The following is a 19216-nucleotide window of genomic DNA, read 5'->3' on the forward strand; positions in this document are numbered from 1 at the left end:
ATAAGATATCCCTTGAGCAGAGGTTAGAACCTTGTGGACTATTGTTGAACTACAATTCCCAATCAGTCCCAGCCAGCATGACCAAAATATTTTTGCTAAATGTATGAAATCTACAGCAGAAAAGCACTATATTTTCTTCCTCCAACAGACTGTAGCAGCTGCCCAACTGCCTTATAAAAAAACCCTAAAACAGGAAACTGAAGCTGATCACATATGGCAATGCTGAAGAAATCTTGCCCTGGAGGTGACCCTTCTTTTTCATCATGTTCTTCATAATACATGTGGTAAAGATCAAGGGTGGAGCTCTTTCTGTGGACAAAATTACTATACAAAACTGTTGAAAGCATGTACTTTGCACTGGCCAAGTCTACAAATTCTGTTATCTGAGGGTTTGGAAGGCACTGTAAGTGTTTTCCTTATCATAAATTCTGATAAATATGAATACAGTTTACATAAAAGCTACAATGATATGGGCCTAGAGGGACACACACAGAAAGGAAGATTTTCAGTTTTGGATGCAAGTCTATAACATCCTGCCAACTGATGTTTTAAAGAGACCCATTGGAACATTAGCCTATTTGCTCTCCCACCAAATAGAGGAACTCCTGGCATTTAAGAGGTGTGTATTCTCACTATTATAGGGACGTGGGTGGTGCTGTGGGTTAAACCACAGAGCCTAGGACTTGCTGATCAGAAGGTCGGCGGTTCGAATCCCCGTGATGGGGTGAGCTCCCGTTGCTCGGTCCCTCCTCCTGCCAACCTAGCAGTTCGAAAGCACCTCAAAGTGCAAGTAGATAAATAGGTACCGCTCCTGCGGGAAGGTAAACGGTGTTTCCGTGCGCTGCTCTGGTTCGCCAGAAAGTGACTTAGTCATGCTGGCCACATGACCCAGAAGCTGTACGCCGGCTCCCTCAGCCAATAAAGCGAGATGAGCGCCGCAACCCCAGAGTTGGTCACGACTGGACCTAATGGTCAGGGGTCCCTTTACCTTCACCTATTCTCACTATTCCCTTGCTTCAAATAGTGAATGAAAACAAATCTGGGCATTTGTAGCTGCCCTGGATTCACAGAATGACACATAGAAGAGATGAAACTGTCTAATGGTATCAACAAGTTGTTCTGAGATGCCAAACCTTGATATCCTTATAATTTGCCACTTGTTCACTCACCTCGGGTAAGCAGTAATTGGCTCTTGCTGAGCACCTATATGCAATGTGCCTTTTCTCTTTCAAATATCTGAAGTTCAAAACCTTAAAAGGGTTTAGTATTGGCTGATTCTTTATGATAGCCCCCCTCCCAATAGCAAAAAATGGGGTGGTCTAGACAAGCGTGATTATTCATTTTGTGCTCTCCTGCCTTGAATACTCTGTACAGTATTCAAAATTTCAACACTTGAAAAAAGCCATATGGTGGAAATCCAGGGATGGGTGGAGCTTACAAAGTCATTTTTATCACATACAAAATACTTAGCTTCATTATTCATATTCACTCATACATGTTTTGCTTCACCTTCTAACCTACTTTCTAAATACCATTACTCTCTCACTTATATGAAGTGGAAACAGACTGCTCAATTTCTATCAGGAATGTAGCAAAAGAGATGGGACAGGACTTTATAATTTCCCCTTTCCTCATGGAATTCTTAGATTACATAAGGGGAGGAATGAAGTTCCTAGTTCTTTTCCCTTCCCTTCCAACTTCACTGGATTTTCCCTTTCTAAAGTTGTATTTACATGCACAACCTTGTCTCCCACAATGAGGTCCGCTACGAAATGAGGCAGAAAATGTTTGATTACTTCACTACAGAAATAGTATAAAGGTAAAGGTACCACTGGCCGTTAGTTGCGGACGACTCTGGGGTTGTGGCGCTCATTTTGCTCTATAGGCTGAGGGAGCTGGTGTTTGTCCACAGACAGCTTCCAGGTCATGTGGCCAGCATGACTAAGTCGCTTCTGGCGAACCCAAGCAGTACATGGAAACGCCGTTTACATTCCTGCTGGAGCGGTACCTATTTATCTACTTGCACTTTGACATGCTTTCGAACTGCTAGGTGGGCAGGAGCAGGGACCAAACAATGGGAGCTCACCCCATCACGGGGATTCGAACTGCTGACCTTCTGATCAGTAAGCCCTAGGCTCTGTGGTTTAACCCACAGCGCCACCCGCGTCCCACAGGAATAGTATAGCCAGGTGAAAAAGTGAAGACCACATTCCTCATGGTGTGTAGAGGCAAATGGAATGATATCTTTTCCTTGCATTCTCATTTGTCACAAAATATTTCACTTAAGTGAAGATGATCATGCCTCCCTCCAATCATTCTAGCCATCAGTCTCCTCACAGCTGCACCTGTTAATTTATAGCTGCCCAAATCATTGGAGACTCATCTACCTCAGACTGAATGAATGCTTTATCCAGAATCCAATTTCTAGTTTAACTCTAAATTTTCCTGACAACCCAGCTTAAATGGTTAAGAAAAGGCAATTAGCAGACCCATTATACCAATGTGTTTTGGTCCGAATTGTTACTGCAGTCACTGCAGAATTCACTTCTCTTGAGTATACTCCTCAGTGCATGAAGTTAAGTACTAACAACAGAATGCGCTGTTGACACCTTCAACATACTTGGTCAATGAATGCATGCACCTGCAGGACCTACCCTCCATACATTCAGTAGAGTGTATTAATAATGCTTTTGTAGGTGCACTGCTGTATAACATAGAAGTCAATTTCCTATCTTGAGGCGAACTGAGTGTGGGGCAAGGGATTGCCTACACCAGGCATGTCTGTGTGTAACTTTGGTTGGCCCTTACACATGTTCACTTCATCAAATCTGGCCCTCTTTGAAAAAACTTTGGGCATCCCTGGCCCTCACAGAAAATGAGAACAGGGCTATAGTGTTGGCTTATATATGTCCCAGTGTTATCTCATCATCATTACCACTTTGGCTGAAGACTTGCCAATGCATGAGAAAATAGTTTAGGGAAAAGTGCATAAATTAAAGGTATTTTTTAAAATAATCTTGTGTACATTTCTTGATCATTAGCAAAGATAGCAGTAGCATACCTGCTGATTTCACATTCTTACCCATGAAATTTAACTTTTTCTATTATTTATTTATTATTTTAAATCTCATACAATGATTGAATCACATTAGATTTGTCAAGAACATTCATTAGGATGCGTAAGGGGAGTGAGATACATGAGATAGTATCAGCCAGTATGGTTTGTTGTTAATTACTATTTGTAAAAGTATTTTTATAAACTCAAAACAAATTTGTTAATACTTAAAAAGGTAACTCCTAAATCCTCAAAACTTGCCAAAATTGAGTAAGGTCATATGTATTTTTGTCCAAATTATCATATCAGTCCCAGAATATGTTGCCTTAATCAGAGCAAATACTTCCATCATCATATCAGTTATTGGCAGGTTCTGTTATATAGCTAATAGTAATAAGAAACAAAAAGTCATCCAGGCAGTAGTCCATCAACTGTAGCTGAATGAACTGTAGCAGAACCCTTTTTATCAAACCAGTAAAACCAAAAGAAAAACAAGAGTGCTTATATTAACTAAAGTGGATATTTGATATGTACATTTAAAGCTTAATCCAGTCCTATGATGGGTGTAGCACCTGTATTAGATCCCTATAGGGTAGGGGTGGAAAGTCTCTGGCCTTCCAAGTGCTGATGGACTACAATTCCTATTATCACTGACCACTGGCTATGTTGGCTGGTACTGATGGGAGTTGGAGTTCAATAATACATGGAGAGCCACAGGTTCCTCATCCCTGCTTTAGGGCAAAAATAAGACACCTGCCCTCCTGCCTCCCATTTCCATGCACCACAGTTTCCTATTTCTATGGTACCCATGCATACCAAGGTGGGGGGACGGGACGGGACCAGAGGTCTCCTGCTTGTGGGGATTCTTCTGAATAAACACTGCATGCTCCAAGTATGATTAGATCAAACCATTGCTTTATTCTGTATTTTTATCCGTAGGAAATTAATGAGCATTTAAACTTCATTTCTACACTAAACCATAATCGAATTACATATCAGTATGGTATCACTGCTTGTCAGAATATTTTGAATGTGTTTGACCTAGTATTGTCAATGCTCAGTTTGACAGAAAGCTTAAAACTTATACAAGACACTGACATTTTTTCCTTGGAAAAGTCCTCTCCAAAGCAAATTACTTTTGTTTTAAAGCAAGGCTCTGCCCTTTATTTCCCAACCACCACCCACTCTTCCAAATAAACAAGTGAGACAATGTTTCATAGGAATTTTAATTGTTTCCATAACTCTCATTGTCTGCCAAAAACCACTTAATATGAGATAGCTGAGGGAGGACACACAAATACGTGCACGTAATTGTGTAATGAATGAAAGAACACAAGCAGTTTCAAACTTCTGCTTCAGTTAATCTTACTTTGAAAAAGAAAAATAGACACAAAAAAATGTGGAGCATCATTTAAGATGCTCATCCCTGGACTCATATTCAGAATGTCAAATGCTGGTGGTCACGATGCTTTGGCAGGACGGTAAAGTAGTGTGGGACTGAAATGGAGTTGTGGATTATCTTAGACTCGTTACACTGAGACAGCATCCTCTAGAGTCAATATTCCTATTAGATTAGCCTACAAAATAATAGACTCTGAAAGGTAGTCAGGTTATGGCAAGTGTAATATTAAAATAAAATATGTAATGCTCAAGAAAGTAAAACTATGCTCAAAATAAAAGACTAAACACACACAAAATCATCAGTTTAGCCAATCTAGGACAACATTGCTTCCAAAGAGGTAAAACTCCTGTTTATCTATACACATCCCAAGTACAGCTGATTCTTCTAAGGCAACATTTACTTAGTATTTTGACAGTCCTGTTCTATGTGTTGTGTATTTGAAGGTCACACTGAACTCAATTGGCTTACACCCAAGTAAGCATGCACTGAGTTGCAACATAAAGCTCAATATAGACCTCCCTATTGGTGGTACTTCCCCATCACCTCCACAATTCCCTACAGTTTTCTTTCTCACTGAAACATTAACTTCAGTGTTTTTAAAAATCTATCCTCTATTATTTTTCACTCATGCCACTGTGATAATTCTTGCTTTCTACCTTTCTCCTGTACTTTTCCACTGAAGTATATAAGCTGGCGAGAACAAAGATGGTGAGGATAAATAGGGATAGGGAGTGACGGCACAGCAAGCTCCTCTAGGTGGTGTGAAGCAATATCAAGTCCTTAAGAGTTTTAATGTTTTTCACTTGTAGCTCCTTGTTGGACAGTGGAGTTTGGTTGATACAGTGGCTAAGAATGGACTGAATAAAACTTTCGTCACGAAACTGAACTGTGGTTCAAAACACTTAGCATTTGCTTCTAAATTTGTCCGCTGATAGCCATGCGATTGCAGAGCTTGGCAGGGATGGACGCCAGGCAACCCAGAGTGCAGAATCAGACCATCAGTCCATACTTGCAGGCACTCTTGCTACATTCCAGGTACTAGATGACTTCAACAGTGATATAAAGCCACACGATTTAGACACAGGCAGGAAGCTACAGGTACCTTGCCATAAATAAATAGCCAATGAAATAGGAAACCAGCAGGCTGAGTCTTGGGTGAGTAGCACTGAGGCCACTCTTCAAGTGTGTGGAGTCTGCTACAAAGTGGCCTCTTTAATTTCCACCACTGTAACCAAGGTATTTCTACCAATAAACTAAGAAATATGTGGGTGGAGACAAAGTACTGTTAACACTGCAGTTTGCCTCTGGACATTAACAGTAAACCAGTAGGTTAACTGTCACACCTTTCAAATGTTAGAAATTGTTCTTGAATGCAGTTGATGATTTGTGATATGACAACAGAGCAAGATTTGCAAGATTCTGACAAAACAGCAATTCTGATCATTATAAAAATATGTACTTTTCTGTCTAAATCAACCTTTTGGAATTTATCTCAATGTTACCAATGGTTAAAAGCAATTAAAAAAAAACAGTCAGCTTTGTAGGTGGTTATTTTCCTTAATTGCAGGGGAATAAGCTTCACACACTAGAGGTTCTTAATTTTTAAAGTGTTGCAAACATAGACGGAGTCTTAATTTTTTCCAAAATAATTGCATATCTCATATTGAGCTTTCAAAATTAGTATGTTTGCAGGAGGTACAGTGGTACCTCGGGTTAAGTACTTAATTCCTTTCAGAGGTCAGTTCTTAACCTGAAAATGTTCTTAACCTGAAGCACCACTTTAGCTAATGGGGCCTCCTGCTGCTGCTGCGCAGCCGCTGCACAATTTCTGTTCTCATCCTGAAGCAAAGTTCTTAACCTGAAGCACTATTTCTGAGTTAGCGGAGTCTGTAACCTGAAGCGTATTTAACCCGAGGTACCACTGTATTTAAATCCAAATGTATCTATAATATTTGTAACTTTAGACTACTACTGCTGGAAATGTCCATGCTGCTTTCAGGTCTAAAAACTTGCCTTTCACAGCTGCAAAGGAAATGGCAAGAGAAGAAAAACACAGGCAGCAGAGATCAGCAATTAATTCCATCCACAATTGGCCAGATGTTTGCTCAAGGAGGAATCAGTCTGTTTCCTTTAGGGGCTGTTGCCACTGAAAACTGATCTTGTGCTTTCAGAGACACAAACTGTTTCTAACATGTTAGGAATGCATACTGGATCACATAGAGATGAAGAAATAAAATCCAGATCGGGCTGTCTGCAGCGTGTGTTGCATATCTCGACTAAGAGGATCAAGTTATTCTATCCCGTCCCTTCCCCCACTCTCTTGATAACAATGGACAACTGCCAGCTCAGTCAGATTAAGTACCCAGAGTGGACGCAGTTGTGCTTTACTGGCAAAAGAAAGGTGAAACATTCTTAGGGCTCTATCTTTTGTGGCATGTTAAAGTCATCCAAGGCATTATAGATTTTAGGAGGTGCTTGCCAAACAAACAGAATCAATGGCACACACTATTACTTGTGCTAGCTGGTTTCATGAAGCTACTTTGAACAGCGCAACATATCTGGTCAGGAAAAACACAAGGTAAATTTTAGTTCTCAGTGGTATGCTGAACATATAACTAACTACTTGAGCTTTCCACGTTCTGTATCCCTACATTGTGACATAAAAGCAGAAGCTTATCCAGAAAAACAGGTAAAGCAAAACATGTGCATTTTACCAAATAGCACACCACCCCCTAGTAGCTGCAGGCAGCCATTCAACCCACAATTTCTCACATGCATTGCATCTTACAAGAACATGCATTTAACATGCCTCCACTCAGATTGCTATCCCACATAGCTCTTCAGTTAATGATTAAAATAAACCCATGCATACAGTTGTTCAAAGGCAGTGTACTGTCCAATTCATATGCTCCTGAACTTCAGTTATTCATAGTCAATCAATCCATGTCCTAAATATACTCAGATTAAACAACACCATATCTGCTTTTGGTTATACAAACTCTGAAGATGAGGTGCTGCATTCTGCACACTCTCTTAAATGAAAAAATGCTTCTGGTATCTTGCCAGCTCAAATTAGCACAAACAAATACTACAGCGCATGCCAGACCTATGTCAAAATGAATCACAGAGCAATACACATGCTTTGTATATTTAAATAGTACAGGTGTCGGTCGATGCCAATGTTACGTGGTACTTAAGTGAGGAAGAAATATGGGAAAAACTCACAATCAAGAGGTGTTTGTGGTTAGTGTTCTAAGTAAGGTATTTGGTTAGCACTCAAGGAGTTTTAAACTGTTTTTAAAAGCTTTCAGTGAATTGTTTTAGTAGTGATATGTTTAATCCTTTGGAGAAAGGTGCAATATATAATAAATAATAATAGTGCTCACTTCACACAATCAGGTGCACCTGATTTAAAAGCCCAGATATTTGAAGGTATGTTTTACCTTAGTAATAGAACAGCTAGCTGTTTAATACATATGTCCCTTGTCAGTATGAACACAAACCTTTAAATAGCTGTGCAAACTGATCATTCTGATTAATGGTATCTCTTCTCTAGAATAGATAATGGATTTCAGTATTCCTCTTGTGGCTGCTAATTGCCTTTCTGAAGTGTACATCAAAGCAAGAAGCTGCATTCATCACCCTACTTTAGGTTTTAAAAGTTTCTAATATTTCAGAAGAAATATTAGCCATGTTTGCCCATAACAATAAGCTGGACTTTGGGGCTTTATTGTAGTTTATTTTGAATGAGCAACATCCCGGTACCCAATTGCTTGCACTTCACTGCTCCCCTGGTGTGAGTGGCTCCCCATTACCACTAAACTAATAAGCCACAATCACTAGCCAGCCTTAATCAATGGTTTGTTGGCATGCTGATTTTTGGCTTGTTGGGAAGCAACAAACCATGACCCCTGGGTTTGGATGAAATGGAAAGCCAAGGCTTCCTGCTTAGTGCTGGGGGAGAGCAAAGCAGGAGCAATTAGGCAGCATGGCTTATCACTGCATGTGCGCACAGCTTGTAACTTCTAAGTACTTTCTGTAGGATTGAGATTCCTCCCCTCCTGCACCTCCGGATCCCTGCTATTAATATTTATTTACTCGGAATCCTCCTCAGCCTGAAAGGCCTCAAGGGTAACTAACAATCAAAAAGATACAAAATAGAAACACAATAAATTAACTATTAAAACAGTGTAACTGCATACTTATAAACCAAGCCAAAGCCAGTATCAAACTCAGTTTAAAAAACCAAGCTAAAACACTAAGATCAAAAGGCCTGTGAAAAGAAAAATATATCCACCTGTTGCCAAAAAAAGACTTTAGATCAGTGCCAGATGAACCTCTGTGGAAATGTATTGCAAAGACAGGGTGGCACACCTGAAAAGGCTCTGGTCACTACCCATCTTAATTCTAAAGGTCTCAGATGAAGACCTCAATTTCTGGGCATTTTCATGTGGGAACAGGTGGTCTTTAAAGTAGAAACGGCTGCAAATGCTTTCTGACTTTTAAGGAAGTTATGAGAGATGCACATTTTATAGCTGATCCATTTCTTAACACTAACTGCTGCTGACTCAGCAGCAGAAGGCTTACTCAGATCAATTTCCTAGACTGTTATCTTGTTTTCCTTAAGAAATTCCTATCTGCAGCCTGCTAATTGACACTGGACTCGGGGAACCTAAATATACACAAGTTTTCTCTGTACATGCAAGCAGTAGTGAACTTCCTTAGGTATGGATTCATGTTGACAAAACAATGAAGGTCTGGCAGTTATCCATTAACATACTCCCCCAAGAGAATGGGGAGAGAGAGAGGACAAGTGGTATTGACATTATTAGCAAATTAAGGCAGTGAAATTAATTCAGTGGTGTGAGTTGAGTCTTCTAGCTTCAATTTATTCCACACCGGAGAGCCATGCTATTAGTTTGATATGGGCCATTGGAGATATTGGTGTGTAGTCTCTTGTTGAATTGTGGCAGGGTATGCAGCTGGTTCCTACTCAGGATATCTTCCACTTTACTTAGTGCACATTATATAATTTGTGTTTGATGTATCTGAGCTAATGGAACAGACAAGTTGTTTCATATTTTGTCTACATAGTTTTGTTTTTGTATATATATGCAAAATGGTTTAAATCCATAATCTTATAATATGAAGCTCAAAGCCACTTTGCTCATTCCCATTACTGCTGTAAAGAGAGAGACCCTGTGCTGAAATCACAGTTGATGTTTGTTCTAATATCCCTGCAGACTAAATCACTAAGTGACAGCTCCCAGCATCATCATACAGTAAAGATGTTGAACAACATGGGGTATAACACTGAGCTCTGTAGGACTCCATAGCATAAACGTCAAGTTGTTGTTGTTGTTGTTGTTTAGTCGTGTCCGACTCTTCGTGATCCCATGGACCAGAGCACGCCAGGCACTTCTGTCTTCCAATGCCTCCCGCAGTTTGGTCAAATTCATGCTGGTAGCTTCAAGAACACTATCCAACCATCTTGTCCTTTGTCTCCTTGTGCCCTCCATCTTTCCCAACATCAGGGTCTTTTCCAGGGAGTCTTCTCTTCTCATGAGGTGGCCAAAGTATTGGAGCCTCAGCTTCACGATCTGTCCTTCCAGTGAGCACTCAGGCTGATTTCCTTCAGAATGGATAGGTTTGATCTTCTTGCAGTCCATGGGACTCTCCAGAGTCTCCTCCAGCACCATAATTCAAAAGCATCAATTCTTCGGCGATCAGCCTTCTTTATGGTCCAGCTCTCACTTCCATACATCACTACTGGGAAAACCACAGATTTTACTATACAGACCTTTGATGTCAAGGTGATGTCTCTACTTTTTAAGATGCTGTCAAGGTTTGTCATTGCTTTTCTCCCAAGAAGCAGGCGTCTTTTAATTTCGTGGCTGCTGTCACCATCTGCAGTGCTCATGGAGCCCAAGAAAGTAAAATCTCTCACTGCCTCCCTTCTAAACGTCATAGGTTCAAGTAATAGTCCGCAATAATAGTCCACTGATCCAAGAATCCTAACACACAAATTTTCTATGGGCTTACTAAGAGTTTACTAAACTTGACAAGACACACTTTACACAAACTTTAGAGAGGTGGGAAGGATGAGCTATAGGAAAAGAAATAAGATATGTTGATATGGTTAAGAGTGTCAGGATAAAACAGTAGCTCTGGAGTAATTATGAGTTATTCTAGAATGGGAGGCCATGAGTAAGGGATTGGGATCATACTGAAGACAAAGATGAGCATAGCTGAGCTATTCAAAAGTAAAGGTAAAGGGACCCCTGACCATTAGGTCCAGTCGTGGCCGACTCTGGGGTTGCGGCGCTCATCTCGCTTTATTGGCCAAGGGAGCTGGCGTACAGCTTCCGGGTCATGTGGCCAGCATGACTAAGCCGCTTCTGGCGAACCAGAGCAGCTCACAGAAACGCCGTTTACCTTCCCGCCGGAGCGATACCTATTTATCTACTTGCACTTTGACATGCTTTCAAACTGCTAGGTTGGCAGGAGCAGGAACCGAGCAACGGGAGCTCACCCCGTCGCGGGGATTCAAACTGCCAACCTTCTGATCGGCAAGTTCTAGGCTCTGTGGTTTAACCCACAGCGTCACCCGCGTCAAAAGTAGTACAGGGCTATTATTCCTAAACAGTCACCCACTCATTACACTAACCTGGAATCACTGAAATCTTTAGTTAAGCCTAAGTTTATTGCCATAAAAACACTCAAAATGCATAATGTCATTCTTTTACAACATGTAACCAGTTCATCTAACATTTTGACCCTTTTTTCAGTGACCACAAGGGTATTACAAGAAATGTGCACATGGCTACACATAAGCTGCAAATGCAGGTGGAATGTTTGCTCTCCTTTTAAAAATGGTAACGGGTAAGGGTACACAATTTTGGAAAAAAGGAAATAATAAATAGGTGGACAGGTCTTGCCTGACCAGCTAGTCAAAATATGTTTGTAAAGGCAAATAAACTGACCTATACTGGATCAGAAGCACTGTGCCCCAAAATGGTTGTTGATTTATTCGATTCAATTTATGAATCACTTTCAATAAAATATCTCAGAGATTTCACAATAAAAATGTCAACAATTAAAACAATTACATGTGCCAAAGCAACAAAAATAATTCCATATATAAAACACTTAGTGGTGCACCCAAGGTTTCACTATCAATTCAGCTTAATTTATTTCCAAACTCTGATATAGACAGCATAAAACCAGACATAAAGGAAATGGGATGAAAAAAATTGCAACTTGTCAGAGGAAAAACCTCAGCAACTGTGAGGCATCCAGTGGTGACTAAATCCAAAGAATAAAGCTTACAAAAATGACATCAGTTTCAGCTGGCATGCCAATATACTTCACTAGCACAAATAATAAAGTTCTTAATAACATATCATTTTTTAAAGCCAGTTTTTGCCACATGCATATTTCAAATCCTCATGTTATTAAAACTGCACAATGAGGTTGATAAAATTGCTTGAGAATATATTTATACAGTCTCTTTTTGGAATATGTTTGCAATAGATATGTTTGTAATAAAAGTATATCAAAATGTTGCGAAGGACAAAAATGACATCTATTGATGATTTGCTGGTTAAAAAGTGAAGGCTTGTGGGATAAAAGTTTGTTTTCCAACAGTTACTTTTCATTTCAACGTTCCAACAAGTTTATAAAAACAAGAGAGAACCTATTGTTTTAAGTTTGTCTGAGTTGGTTACTTCTAAGATAGCAAAGCAGGAGGCAAGAGCTTAGAATTAAGTGCTGCAACATTAGGGTGAATATTTTCTTACAACCCTTTATTCTGGTTTATTTCAAACCTAATTTGAGAATTCTTGTATGACAGCAAAATATAACTCCCCACCCCCCACCCCGGTCACTTGCAAAACTAAAGAAAGATTTCATGAAAAGTTTCAGGAAAAAAACATGTCTCAGAAACTAAACATGCAATTCTCTTAAACCTGAACCACCCTACAACTGAACATGCAAGGGAAAGAACAGATTGTGATGCTTACCTTAAATGAGGCCCCTAGAACTGAACTGGAAAACACCATCCATGTTGGGGGAGAGAGGAGAAAAACAGCAACATTTCAACTCCCACCAGAACTCACTCCTGCATAATTTCTTTTAAAAGCCATAGCCAAGTTTTTCTTACCCATAAGTGCAATCAAGTACTTTACATTAACCTTCTCCTTTTTGTGTTGTATGAAACCACTTTATCTCATAGCCCAGGAATCTGACAGGGAAAGCGATATGGAAATTTATCTGCTGCCAGAAAACGGCCTTCATGCTTGCGTATGGTACTGGAAAGAGGAGGGACCATTGGGCAGATAAGGAAGAGCATTTTAACACTCTGCAGACGCTGTAAGTAAAATAACAGCTACTTGATATATTTTAAAACACAAGATTTGTTTTCAAAAGGTATTCCTTAAGATACTTTCTAGGCAAATTCATTAATCTGCCCAGAAAGTATCTTTAGGAAACTCCCTATTTAGATACTTGTGAGGTAATAAGATTGTACAAAGTCGTGTGGAGTTAAGAGTCAGTTAAGAGTCAATTCGGTATATTTGTCATCAAACAAATGTAGATTAACCTAATTAAATTTTGCAGGCTGGCTTGTAGTAAGCCTCATGGACAAGGATGTTGACAATTTGAATCTGTGTCAAAAAGTTCATATTCTGGTGCAGGAAAACCAAAATGTGACACTAAAGTTATGCAAGCACAGTTGAGGGCAGTGGCTATGTATTTCTTTATTTTAGTCCCACCTTGCACTATGTAGTCCTATACTGTATGTCTTCCTTTAAAACATAGGTTTAAGCTATGTTAGTCAAAAATGGAATACAAAAGACTTTTGGAATAATGAACGTAACACAACAGAGATGGTATATAGGTTGAGGCAAGCACAAACCTATCTTTATAGAAGGGTCCTAATAGTGTTACTCTGCCAGTGTTCCTGTTCAGCTGACTTGAGTTACCTTTTCTATGCTAACTGAAAATGGCAAATCCTCATTTTACTGGTATTAGGATTTATATGGATTTTTAGCCTGCCCCATTACAAAAGCTCAGGACAGATTTGAAAACAAATACCTTCTCCAACAAAATGGATTAAAAATAGACAACAGAACTGAAGTTTGATACACTAAGGGATTCTGCTGTGAATATTTCTCTCTCTATTTTCTGTTATAAGTGCCTACCTATTATTTTGAAGAATGGAAACAATTTTTTTTTAAAAGTGCAGAAGCAAGCGCACAGCAGGTGAACCCAAGTTAACACCAGCGCTTTGTACACTCCCAAACAGCTTCTTGGCAGTTGTTTCAATGTGCTCCAAAATGCAATGTAATAAAATTACTACAACAACAACAACAATTTATTTATACCCCGCCCATCTGGCTGGACTTCTCCAGCCACTCTGGGCGGCTTCTAAAAAAATATTAAAATACCGTAGTACATCAAACATTAAAAGCTTCCCTAAACAGGGCTGCCTTCAGATGTCTTCTAAAAGTCTGGCAGTTGTTGTTTTCTTTGACATCTGGTGGGAGGGCATTCCACAGGGACGGCGCCACTACCGAGAAGGCCCTCTGCCTGGTTCCCTGTAACTTGGCTTCTCGCAGTGAGGGAACCGCCAGAAGGCCCTCGGTGCTGGACCTCAGTGTCCGGGTAGAATGATGGGGGTGGAGACGCTCCTTCAGGTATACTGGACCGAGGCCGTTTAGGGCTTTAAAGGTCAGCACCAACACTTTGAATTGTGCTCAGAAATGTACTGGGAGCCAATGTAGGTCTTTCAAGACCGGTGTTATATGGTCTCGGCGGCCACTCCCAGTCACCAGTCTGTTACTGCTTAAGAGGAGGTAGAGGGGCTGCACTGCACTAACATTCCCCCTCTAACTCCTGGTTTGCAGCAGCAGCAAGAACAACAACAGTATGTGAGCACTGATAAAGCACTGCTGGCCTTCATCATTTCCAAAACTTTAATTTAATTTGTTCAGATGGAGTGTTAAGGTCATTACTGTACAGGATGCAAGTAAACACTATTTTAATCTCCAAATGTCATGAATTCACACTCCTTCTTAAGTTAATTTTTAACTGGGAACTACCACGTTGCTTGAAGATAATATTCACATATTGTTTGCACTAGCATATGGGCAGCATTCCAATATGTCATCATTTTAGTAAAAACTATAGTTTGATATATTAGCACAATCAGCAATGAAGAGTGGCTGGGAAAGAGAGAGAAGAGACACAAAGCCATTTCCTTGCATGTTACAGCGCACAGTTGTGAACACTCAGGCAAAAGAGAGACTATCTTACTAAAGAGTTTCCTGTGATCAACAGGAAAAAGAAGTTACAGGAAAAAAGAAGCTACAGTGAAAACAGTACTTCTTTCCTTTCCAGAGTAGATAACACCATTAGCACATCCTGTTTTTACTGTGGTATCTGAAGTAAAGTAAAGCAAATCATAGGAATCATACATAACTGTAGCAAATATATAGCAAGCACACCTTGGGACAGTATGATACTTAAGAGTGTTGAACTAGTACTGGGGAGATTTGGGTTCTGATCCCTATTCTGCCATGATGTTCCCTGGGTGATCTTGGACCTGTCATTATATAATAGGATTGTTATGAGAACAAACAGACAGAGCACAGAGAACGATGTGTGTTGTTTTGAGACTGCTGGTGGCAGGGTAGGATATCAAAGCAAACCAACAATATAGGAGGAAAAAAATACCATTGCTATTCACAAGTAATAATTCAAGATCCCACACATCACAGAATCAGTTCTAAAAATCTCTAATGTATATCTGTCAAGAGAGGGCCATAAGATTTCTGACTGGGATTTGATGAAAGATTTAGAAGACTCAAAAGAAGGCAACCCAGACACACAATTAGGGAAAAAAGCATCCAATGGAAAACAGAACTTATCTGAAGATTCTTTCACTTCACTTGAAGGTACTTAAGTTCTACCTCTTAATCATAAACTGAGTTCCACATACAACAGATTCTGATTCCCAGACCTCTTTAAGATAGCACATCACAATTTTGAGCACATTAACACACAGTACTGTTTTCCAACTTTTTGCCTACATGTTCAGCAATGTCCTTTGCAGTTCTGATAAAATTTGCCTACGATCAGAATGAAGAACAAAATGTTAGATTGCGACTTCTATTAGCCCTAGCCAAGATAGTCAATGGTCAGGGATAATGACAGCTGGTCCAACAATATCTGGAGAGCCAGAATCCTCATCCCTTGCTTAAGAGGACCAGTAGTTCTAGCTTTAAGATAGCATTAATACTTCAACCTGATTCCATTCTGTTCCTTCCTGGATGTTCCAAAAAGTACCATTAACATCCCTGTGTATCTGAATTGCTGGTTTATTTAGGCCTAGTTCCTGCTCCTCCTCTTCCTCACACTCCTCTTGCCCATGCTAATCCCCTTCCACTTTTCTCATTTCCTTTTTGTTTTGTTTTAATAATGCATTAGTGGTGGCAGCACTGGTGGTCTCTCTCTTTCCCCTCTCTACCTTGCTCAGAGGAAATGCCAAGTGGATTGTCCCTCAGAGCCCAGTCTTCTGAATACGTTGGCCAGGAACCCCTGTGCTGCCACCACTTTGCTGCTGGCGCTGGACATTCTGTGTAAATCTAGTTAGTTACAAGTTTAAAAACAGAGCTAGGCAAGAGAGAGGAGAAGGTGGAAGAGCTCACTGGAGCCTCACTGGGTGGATGGCCCGCAAGCAAGCCAGCAAGCAGAGAGCCCAGAGGACACCAATTCACTGTCCACGCTTCCAGAGACAATTGTCTCAGCTTGGCTCATGGAAGTGCTGGCCCTGTGTTTATTTATTCATTCTAAGTGTTTATATTCCCACGCTAGCAAAAATTCACAGGGCAGCTTGCAAATCAAAATACCAGGCAATTTAAAAGACATACATCAAACAGAACCAATATTAACATGAATTAGGAGCATACTATCATTTGGCAGAGATTTAAAAACTAGATTGGACCTTAACAGATTTAAAAGCATGAGAGAAATAAAATGATTTCTGTCTTGTGCCAAAATGATATGAAGTTCAAGCTACTCTGGGGACATGGTTTTAAAGATGCAGGGGGCACCACTGAAAAGGTCCTCTGTGATAATCTTTTGCTACATCTCACCTGTGGTGGCATCAGAGAAGGATTTAATATGGTGGTCTTATTGGATAGGCATAAATGGAGACAAGTAATATCTAAACTATGGACAGCACACAGACCAGGGGCTCCAAATCATTTTCCTAGTTGCCACTTCACATATTACACATTTCTAAAACAGACCTCAGGTTCAAGCACATAATGGCATGCAGTTTTCCATGTGCACAAACTATGCAGAGCCTGTGTTCATACTGTAAAAGACACATACACAAATGCACCAGTGACACATAAGGATGTTCACACAGGATATATGCTGTTTCCTACACAGACAATTGTGTTGAAAATGTGTTGTGCTGAGCTACAGAATTTTATTTTTGTTCAGAAGCTAAGTGTTCCAACTTCTGATCTAAAGTGAAAGCTTACTAGATATTTGGGTTTTACTGCCCTTAATATTTGCTGTGATTTTTTGGCTAACAAGCTCAACCAAGGTTGTGGAAACCAAATGGCAAGCCCTGACTCAACATTCAAGGAACATTAATTCAAACAAATCTCCCTGGATAATTGCCATGTATATGAAGACTTCTGCAGTCATACAGGTGGGGGGATAATTCTCAGATTGCCTCCTTCCACACTGGCTTGCTAGGTTCAGATAAATTGACGGGCGGAAGAAAATAACCATTTGCTGTTTGGAGACAGTTGTGTGTTACTTATCAGTTTCAGTTCCAGGGTGACAATTCCCATCAAATTCCTCTTCCTTTGGGATATGGGAAATTCGCCTTTGAAATCTTTTTAGGGAATGAGCCATGACAGCTGGAGAGAAAGTGTCATGGACAACTGACAAACTGCTGCATAGCTGGGACAAGTCATATGCACGAACAGATTTTACCCAGGTGAACTGGAGAGTTCTACAAATAGTAAATTGGACTGAATTCAGTCTACACTCAGCCTCTGACAGATTACCCCGAGGGAAAGTAATCCTAAAGAGAGAGTAGGTTGCTCACCCTTTGACTAGGGCAAAGCCAAGGTCATGCAGAACCAAATGAGATAACTTATGTAAGAAAGAGAATAATAATTCCCACCCACCCCCAATAATCAGGTAGGGTATACCTGATTTGCTTTTCTGGCAAATCATCAGCTAAAATTTGACAACAAAAAACAACCTATGCAGTTGACTGAAATTCATACACCACTACCCCAGCCATTGGTTCAGCTGCTTATGCATTATGAACTGTTTTATTAACTGCTCAGAAGTTTTAAAATTTGTAGACACACAACGTCTAGTGACAGATGGTTAGTAGAAAGGGGTGCAGAGAAGAGAAGAGGCAGCACTATGAACAGTTAGTTATCTGTTCTACTGAGTTACTGTGTTGGGTAAATAGACAAGAGATAAATAAGGTATAGCAAAAATAAAAAATAGCAGCAATGTCAATTATGTTAACAATATCCATTTGGGATGGGAAAAGCACTGGAGCCAGATGGACTTACTGCAATTTATTATAAAAAGTTTCAGGATGCACTTATAGAACCACTTAAGGACACCATTAACAGAATTCTGGTGATGGGAGTACCAGCTTCAAGGAAAGACGCATTCATTACTCTGATCCCCAAACAATACAGTGATTTAACATAGACTAAAAATTACAGACCTATTTCATTATTGAACTGTGACTATAAACTATTTGCTACAATCCTGGCTATTAGACTGAAAACGACATGTGACTAAGTCAGTCCGCAGATTCCAGGCCAGGTTTTTACCAGGCTGACAAATGAAAGACAATGTAAGAAATGTAATCAATTTAATAAAGTACCTAGAAGTAAGAAACAGGCTGTGTTAAATCTTTCTAGATGCAGAGAAAGCTTTTGACAATAGTTCATGATCATTTATGATTAAGGTTTTAGAGAAAATGGAAACTAGCAGGAGCATTATCTTAATGCTGCCAGCATACAGTTATTTTCCATATATACAATAAACGTTTTCCACTCTTCTTTAAATATATGTTCTTCTTGCTCTCACACTATTGCTCTTCTCCAAAGCTTTTAATTTTTCTAATGCTTTGGGAACACTCTCCAAAGGTTCTAATGTCAACAACACATCTTCAGCAAATAGATTCTACGTCCCACCTCAATACCTTTAATTTCCCTATTTCACTTTATATTCTGAAGCAATATTTCAAACTCATAATAAACAGTGGAGATGGGGACAGCCTTGTCTCATTCCTTTTTCTACTTGGCATTGGTCTGAAAGAATGTTGTTTACTAATATATTTGCAGATTGATCAGTATAGATTGCTTTAACTCCTGCTAGTTTCCATTTTCTCTAAAATTTAACACTGTAAATAATATTTGATTGATGTAAAAGTGGAAAACTGATTTGAATGGTTATAGTAAAATATGCAGGAATGTATGATATGAAGAATGAACCGTGGAAGGAGAAGAATGGAAGTCATTGGATCTTTTAAAGTTTCCAAATGTTTTTTTGAAATGTAAAATTGAAAACTTAATAAATTATGGAACCCCCCCCCACCAATATCCATATAGAGTTGGTGTTAAATTCACCAATAATTTTCAGAAGTACTAACAATCTTTGTTAATGGTGTAATCTTATTCTTAATCATCCATTAAAAAAATAAA

General features: G+C 39.6%; 1 protein-coding gene across 9 annotated transcripts in view; it reads right to left on the reverse strand.

Moving 5' to 3' along the window:
- Positions 1-19216, reverse strand: part of ADD3 (adducin 3) — a 95984-nt gene that overhangs the window by 38957 nt on the left and 37811 nt on the right. For 3 of the 9 annotated variants that reach the window (XM_053389257.1, XM_053389256.1, XM_053389258.1), the window contains one exon: positions 12479-12503. The exons of the other annotated variants lie outside the window; for them this stretch is intronic. The gene's annotated coding sequence lies outside the window, so the exon portion shown is untranslated. The remainder of the gene's footprint in view (positions 1-12478; positions 12504-19216) is intronic. 9 annotated transcript variants of the gene reach the window in all.

The sequence above is a fragment of the Podarcis raffonei genome, chromosome 5 (genome assembly GCF_027172205.1).
Source record: "Podarcis raffonei isolate rPodRaf1 chromosome 5, rPodRaf1.pri, whole genome shotgun sequence".
NCBI lineage: Eukaryota > Metazoa > Chordata > Lepidosauria > Squamata > Lacertidae > Podarcis > Podarcis raffonei.